Here is an 8,587-nt window from a genome sequence, read left to right on the forward strand (position 1 = left end):
TATATACGCTTTACTGTTAAAATGTACAACTGGAACTTACCAAATTTCGTTAACCAATGTTACCGTAAAAAAAATTTTAAAATAAATTTTAAAAAGTCTTAATTGGGGAAAATATCTTGTACAGTTTGGACAAGATCATTTAAATTTTTCTCCTTCATATGCACATTTTTTGTGACTTGTTTAAGAAATACTGTTATCCCAAGGTTATTTTTTTCTAAAAGATTCAACTTTTGCTTTTTATATTCAGGTACTTAGTCAACTTGAAAACATTATTTTGTGTATAGTAGGAAGTTGGAATCTAAATTTTATTTGTTCCATGTGGATAGCCAGTTGTCTCCGCACTATTTATTGAATAGTTCATCCTTTCTCTACTATAGGGCAACCTTAATCATATATCAAGTTTAAATATATGTTTCTGGGCCTTCTGTTCTGCTCCATTGGTATGTTTGTCTTCTGCAGCACAAATAGAGCACTGTTATAATTACTAAAGTTTTATAAGAAGTCTTTATAACTGGCAGAGTAATTCTCCCCACTTACAAATTTTTATGGCAATTGCATTTAATGTTTTGGATTAATTTAGGGAAAAATCTTTGTGATATTGAGCCTCCATATCCATGAAGATATATGGCTGTATATTTTTCTCAATTTTTCTTCTCACCCTTAATGATGTTTTGTAATTTTCTCCAAAAAGTTCTTAGATACCTGTAGATAACATTTATTCCTACACCTGAAACTAATAACCAGTATAAGATTGTATGCCAATTATACTTGCACAATTAAAACTTTTTATATGTTTATTTTTTAAAAATTCTCTCTTTGAAAAAAATAATAAAATAAAATAATGGTAAATGATGGATGTTCGTTAAAATAATAAAAAGCTATATTATATGCTTAAATCGAGTCCACAGCTAATTTAATTTTACAGTTAGTCTAAGTTTAAGTCGAAATTTACAAATATTGGTTAGATTAATTTAGAAAGAATTAGTGCCTTATCCAAATTCTTTTGAAATTGTTTTGTATCAAATATAATTAATTCATTTAACTGACATTCAACCAGTTCTGTGATAGAGTCATTCTAGGTGCTGAGGATACAGTAGTGAATAAGACAGTCAGGGTTCCTACCTGTATGGAGCTTTCATTCTAATAACAGAGCCAATCATGAAAAAAGTAGTTGCAAAAACTATAGTTTATTTTAAAATTATGATATTATATTAGAAAAGTACAGGATGTTAATAGAGCCACAAGAGAAGCTAATTTAGATTGGGGGACTGAAGAGGTTCTTTCTGAGAAAGTGACACTGAAACTAAGCGACAGCCAGAGAGGGAAGGAGAAGAGTATTTCAGCAGAGGAAACAATACCCAAAATGAGCTGGCAAATTCAGGGGACTAAAGTATGCAATACTGCAGCTGGAGTGGAGAAAACAATGGTGAGAGAGGGGCCAGGTGAGGTTGGAGAGTTGAGCAGGTTGATATCATGAAAAACTTGGGAGGCCTTGTATTGTAAAGATATACATTAGCTCCATGAAGAGGACTATCTTGAAGATGGTGAAGAGACTAAAAGAGCTAAAAGAGGAAGCAAGAAGTGCAGCAAGATGCTGTTGTGAGAGATGGTGGTGGCTTAGGCTAGGGAGGCAAAATTGGAGATGAAAAACAATGGCTTTGTGATATGTTTTGAGGAAGATTCAACAGGACTTGGGAATAATGGATAGACTGGGGGTGGGGATAGTGTTTGCAAGAGGAAGTGTCAAGGATGATTCCCAGGTTTCTGACATGAGAAAAGGCAGAGGAGGGAAGTATTGGGGTTGGGTGGTGGTGGCCTTATACTGGAATGATGAAAACTAGAGCTGAAACACATTTGGGAAGAAAAATCAAGAGTTCAGATTTGTGTGTGTCAAGATAGAGATGCCTTTTGGGCATCCAGGCAGTTCAATATGTGGGTCTAGAGAGCTAGAGTTAGAGATCTGAAAGTCACTGGGCATCATAAAACTTATTTACGGTGAGAGTAGAGAGAGAAAAGAAAGGAATGCATGTTTGAATAGAGGTGGACTTGGTAGAGAAGGATGAGATGAAATATATATAAAAGGGTGGTGAAAATATTTTAGACATTTTAAAAAGGGGATTTGCGGAAGAGTCTTCAGCGGGGTCAAATGCTAAGAGGTTAAGTAAGATGAGGATGCAAAGTATTCACTGGCTTTAGTAACAAAGCATTTACTGCTCTTAGCAACAGTGTGGGTAGGGGCAGGAATTGGAATATAAGAATTAGAATATAGACAGGAATTTGCTTGGAGTTGGGAGAGATTTCTAACAAGATCCTTTATCTACAATGAGTTAACTCATACACCACTCTTGTGCAGCTTGTGAGAGTTCCATGGATTCATTCAGCCAAGAAGCAATATCTCTAAACTCCCATCTAAACTGGTAGGTAAAATATCAGGGAGATAACCTTTGCTGAGATTTTATTTTTACATCCACGTGCACATCTGCTGTGCAAATCTCTGCAAACCAATGAAATGCGCGCACACACACACACACACACACACACACACATACACATACACACACGTGCAATGAATGGTATAATATCACGGGGACTTGAGGAAGCAATTATCATCCCTTCTGCTGATCATAGTTTTAAAGGTCAAGATCCCATTGGAGCCTTCCATTGTTGTAAAAGTTAATGAAAGTTAATTATTAAAGCTGACAGAAAGATAATTTCCCCACTAACTATGTGTAGACAACCTTATGAATACAGATTAATTCAAAGGCTATAAACCAAAATGGATGAACACTATCCTTTAGAACTGGGCTACTTTATCTCAGAAGTTGTCCACTGTTGCTGAGTATTTTACTAAATGTGTATCAGGTAGGAACCAAATTTATGATCATTTTTCTCCAATTGGTTTTCTATTCCTTGAAAATGATATCTTTTCTGATCAAAACCTATTTAGAAGTTAAGATTGTATTCTTAGGTTCATTCTATGAGTAAGAATATTTTGAATAATTCCACTAACAATAGACTAAATATGTACACATGGAGCCCTGGCAATGTGAAGTAAATATTTGAGTTGACTTTGATTTGACCAAATAAATAATTATGTGCTTTGTTAAGGCTTAAATAGCCTTTCTAAAGATAGCAGGGGTTTTGCCTTAATTATTTAAATAATTCCTTTAATTCTGCTCCCAAATCTGACTTTAAAGGTAGACCATTTGTTCTGAAGCTTGGCAAATAGAGCAAAGTTTTAGGAAAAATTTTTCTAGGAAATGGAGTCATCTGTTAGAAGGTATTGAGAAAGGTCTTTTAGTCCAGAAGTGAGGGATTTATCTGCCAGACACCGCAGAAAGTCCAAGGAAAAAGATATGAGAAGAAAAGGAAATAGAAGCAAGTAGGATGGTGAAAAAAGAAGAGAGAGAGAGAAAAAAAATCTGCCATTGGGAAGTAGCAGAGTACCATATACCATGAGTGATTTTATAGATGACCCTTGAACAACACAGGTTTGAACTGTGCAGATATACTTAGTATACAGATTTTTTTCAATAAATACTATAAATGTATTTTCTTTTCCTTATGATTTTCTTAACATTTTCTTTTCTCTAGCTCACTTTATTATTTGCTACATATAACATACAAAATATGTGTTAAACAAAATGCTTATGTTATCTGTAAGGTTTCTGGTCAACAGCAAGCTATTAATAGTTAAGTTTTGGGGGATTAAAAGTTACACGTAGATTTGGTGCCCCTAACCCCTGTATTGTTCAATTAACAATATACTGTGCAAGGGTACTTATCCCACAGATTACCAGTCCTAATGAGATAAGATTTACTTCAATTTTTAAAATGTCAGGAAATGATCACACAACACTTTTTAAATGTACAAGTGAGAAAAAACATATTAAATTATTGGACTAAAAAATTCTCTTTTCCAAAGAAAATCTGTCATTCAGAGAAACAGTACAGTGAGAGTTGGCCTCATAAAGCTCATTCCTACTGAGAAATTAAGAAGCAACTATTTGTTTCAGAAACAAGCAGTTTATAGTGGGTTAATACATACTTTTTTTATTATGCTTCATCAGGATAAATAAATAAGTTTAACAATAAAGGAACAAATGTATCAATATTTACTAAATAACTCATATTCAACTAAGGAAAAAAAACAGTTCACAAAATGAGAATGGATATTTTTTAATTACTATAATAAGTAAGTAATAACTTAGTCCAGCTTCTCTCCATAATGGTCTTTGGTTCTCCAGAGAAAGAGGAAGAGCCTACTGTAGCCTCTGTTTCACTTTATAGAAACTAAAGAAGAGAATAAGTCCGTTCGCTTCAAGGAGATTGAGCTCCAGGCTACCCAGGTTCACATTTGGTGTATAGGATGTTGAAAGTAGGGGTATAAGGGGAGGAGCTCTTATGCTTATATGCAAGGGAACTAAAGTGCCTCACCTGGAGCTCTGTCCTCTTGCCTTGTCTCTCTGTCTCTCTTGGGATCAGGACTAATGCTGCCCAACCCCCTATATACACACACATCAACATGGCAGAGAAGAGTGATTATTGGAAAGAATCACTCACAAAAACTAGCTTGTTATCCCAGCTTTCTCACTTGCTACCTATGAAAATTGAGAGTGTCATTAATCTTCTTTAATCTCAATTTCTTTATCTGTAAGGTGGCGATAATAATGTCTACCTTCTCCGTCTGGAACATAACACTTAAGGGCGAAAAATGAAAGTGCTTAGAAAACAACAAGGTCTTATAGAAAATAAAGTTATTCTCTTTACTCTTTTGTGAGCCTAATGGGTCTGAAACTCCTTGTTACGGCACATTTTAACATTTCTCTGAAGGTGGCCAACAATGTCTTCTGTTTTAGGTTTTGGATCACTATCCTTTAAACATGATTCCACTCATTACCAGCTGAATTTTCACCATCTCTCTCAAATTTATCTGTTTTTTAATGTCTAACTCAAGACCTATTTTCTTTATGAAATCTTCCTCAATTCCAGCTCGCATTCATGTTCCTTCTTCTCACAGTTTATTTTCTGTGCCGATCATTTTGGGCACTCTTCCTATAATGGAGTTTAGGATTACATAATTTATCATTTATATACCTTTTATTCGTAGTTTGGTTTATTTCAACAAATCTTTTTGAGCAATTACTATTTTACAGGTATTGGGAAAACGAGAAAAAATGATTAAGATTTGGACCTTGCTGTTGGACAGCTGAGTCTCATTGAGGAGAGAAACTTGTAATCAAATAACAACATGGTATAATATGGGATAGAAATATGTATAGTCATGCTTCACTTAACGATGGGGATATATCGTTACTAGGCTATATAGGCTATTTCTTTATTGTTTGAACACTAAAAGGTCATGCTAAACAAAATGACACAGATTAAATCAAGCACAAGAGAAAATGCTGCAATTAAAAGACTCAGTAAGCACAAAATGTATGAGGCTGCTGCTGACATAACATGGCATACTGTTTTACAGCAAACTTTTCTATGAGTAGGAGTGCACTCTAAAATAATAATAAAAATATAGTATAGTAAGTACATAAACCAGTAACATAGTCATTTATTATCATTTTGAAGTATTACGTACACCACATAATTGTACGTGTTGTACTTTTTATACGACTGGCAGCGCAGTAGAATTGTTTACACCAACATCACTGCAAACATGTGAGTAATGCATTGTGTTATGATGTTAAGGTAACAGGGATTTTTCAGCTCCATTATACTCTTATGGCACCACCATTATATATGCAGTCCATCATTGACTGAAACATCATGTGGTGCATGACTGTACAACATATGTACAAGAAAGAAATTATTAACTATTTCCAGAAGATTCTATGAAAACTTTTTGGCATATTTTTATCTTATACAACTATGGTAAGAAAGAGTCCCTGACGAACAATAGGCCACTAAATGCTTGTTGAAGGAATGAAGGAATGAGTCAGTGGTCAGGGACAGCTGAGTATTCTTCTGGATGAATTGGAACTTACCAGGTATTGGGTAAGAACACAGATAAAAGAAATAATATGTGCAAAGGTATGGAGATTTTAAACATCATGGTGTGCTAGGAAATAGCTATAACTGTGAAGGAGGAGGAGGAGTAAAGAAGCTTGTGAGATAGGTCAGAGTCATAATAGCAAAGGCTTCGTATGCCATAGATAGGTAGATGCTTTAAATTAAGTTAAAATAAATGGATAAGAATGGAAAACTTCTAATTCTGGATAAGCTCATAGTAAACATTGCAACATTAACATTTTCAGACAAGTTCCAGTTGACTTTTGTCATACAGGTGCAGGTTTAAATTAAATTTACACTAAGTCAATATTAAACTTAGGCCTAAGGCTTTTATCTATGAAATCAAAGCTAAGAAGTTTCTCCTTACATAATTTACTTTCATTCTTGGCTACATCCTTACAAGAAAGGTAGTGGCAACCCCTTTCCCTATTAGAAAAATGAAGGCTTGAAGTGCTTGCCCACAGAGGCACAATTAAGCAATGGCAAAGCAAGGATGTGAAGCCAAGTCTACTCAACTTCCAAATTCTCACTCTTGTCTGCCATACCTCTTAACTAAATAGATTTGACTTAATTCTTCAGCAGTATGGCCAATAAAAACAATGGTCAATAATTATAATAAGTTTAGTGCCTAAACTAAGATGAAGCTAAAACTAAGTTCCTAGAAGATCTTGTAAGACTACTATAAAGTCACGTAAACAGAAATCTTGAATAAGCAATGTGAGATACCTGTTATGTTCTTGCCCACTATAAACACTGAACTAGAGTTGTGTGAATTATCCATGTTATTTTGGTTTAAAAAAATCCAAAACCTTTTCCTTTAGCCATCTTGTCTTGGGACTCTCTGGAGGAACTACCCTCCCATCCTTAGTCTCCTCACCTCAGTCCCATCACCTTTAATCTCTTGGGTCAGTTTCTCTTCTTTCTCTAGCTAGGGAGAGCTGTGGCTTCAGAAATAATCTGGGTCTGTGAAATGCTGATAGGTTTCAGTGGATCATCACTAAAAGATAGTGAAAAAGAGGAGTGTTTTTATGTTCTAAATGATAAAGGACCCATTAATTTCTCCCAAGAAAAGAGCTACTTGGTTCAGGTTTATATCCAAAACATAATTAATTAATTATGCTGCATTTCAAAAGTGACTGAAGCACATAGGAATCACAGGGTTTAACTAGAAATTATATCTTGCCCCAGCCTTCACCCCTTTTGACCTTCCTTTATCAACATTTGCACTGATATCCTTTTCACCCACCCACACCCCACCCCACCCCCAACCCAGTCACTCCTAGTCACTGCCCTGGCCTTCTCTAGTTCTTATACCATCATCTCTCTGCTTCCATCCAGCTTGACACAAACTAGAGTATGGGATTTATGTGCCCTTGATTTCTGGTTCCTCTTCAGCCATTGATTGGGGTCCTTCTCATGGTGTTCACTGGAGCAATTATTCTTCTTATTCTCCTACCTCTCCCCCAAGTACAGCTATCAAAGACACTGTTGTGTTTCTTTTCGTTCAAGTACAAATTCAAGGACAGGTTCAACTTGCTTCTGGTTTTCAACAGTGACTGGCACAAGGGTATTTTGAGATCCTACTGAGGAGTAGGGTCACCAAGAGCCCAGCTTGTATGAGAGTAGAGGTAGCATCTGGCAGAAATAAAATGCACACTACTTGAGTCTTCTTTGTCTGAAGGTTGATTAAGTTGGGTACCTCACAGGATTAAAGCACTTCTTGAAAGACACTCCAGACAATCTTTGCAAGACATTTAAGGTGTCAAGAGTCATTAATATGGATTAAATATTAAATGCTAATGCCCCAACCATATTGTTGGTAATTGGCAAAAAAGGACAAGAATCTGTGCTATGCACAGCAATGAGTAAGCTAACTCTACATCATATACATATTCTTCTGACAATGGGAAGTACTGTAGAGTTAGTGAACTATGACACCTGAAATGGGATAGAGGGATAGAATCAGGAATAGAGATGAGAGGCAGGCAGGACGAGCAGGTTGAGGTGGGTGGAAGCTTGGAAAGAATAGCGTAGGGGGTCTAACAGTCATAATAAAGCTCAAAAGGACTCAAATTCTGGAGGTCAAGCCAGAGGGTGAGCAAGAAGCACCGAATTATGGTCAGATAAGGTCAGTAGAGAGGGCTTTAGAAGGAGGATAAGGAATGGGTTGGGGGATGGAAATCTGCAGTCAAAGAGAGGTCAGCTGGGGCCATAAGTTGAGGTTAGCATCTGATTTCTGGTTATAACTTGAGCTCTGCAAACATGCTGAAAATCCCTTTGAGCTATGAGAGAGCATCGTGTAACAAGGTACAATCTAATTCAAGATAATTCAATTAGTAATTGTGATTGTGGTCAAGGAAGAAAATCCTGGATTATTATGGGTAGGAATATAGAACTAAGATTAGAAGGGAAAATGCTAATAGTTGTAATGTTCTTTAATTATGTGCACATTGGACAACAGAGAATCTGCATGTTGTAGAAGATACAGCAAAGAAGTCTGAAAACAAAAGTCGCATTTTTGATACTTTGCTAGCTGTATGACCTGAGAAAAAGTACTTAGATT

The sequence above is a fragment of the Rousettus aegyptiacus genome, unplaced genomic scaffold (genome assembly GCF_014176215.1).
Source record: "Rousettus aegyptiacus isolate mRouAeg1 unplaced genomic scaffold, mRouAeg1.p scaffold_m13_p_13, whole genome shotgun sequence".
Lineage (NCBI taxonomy): Eukaryota > Metazoa > Chordata > Mammalia > Chiroptera > Pteropodidae > Rousettus > Rousettus aegyptiacus.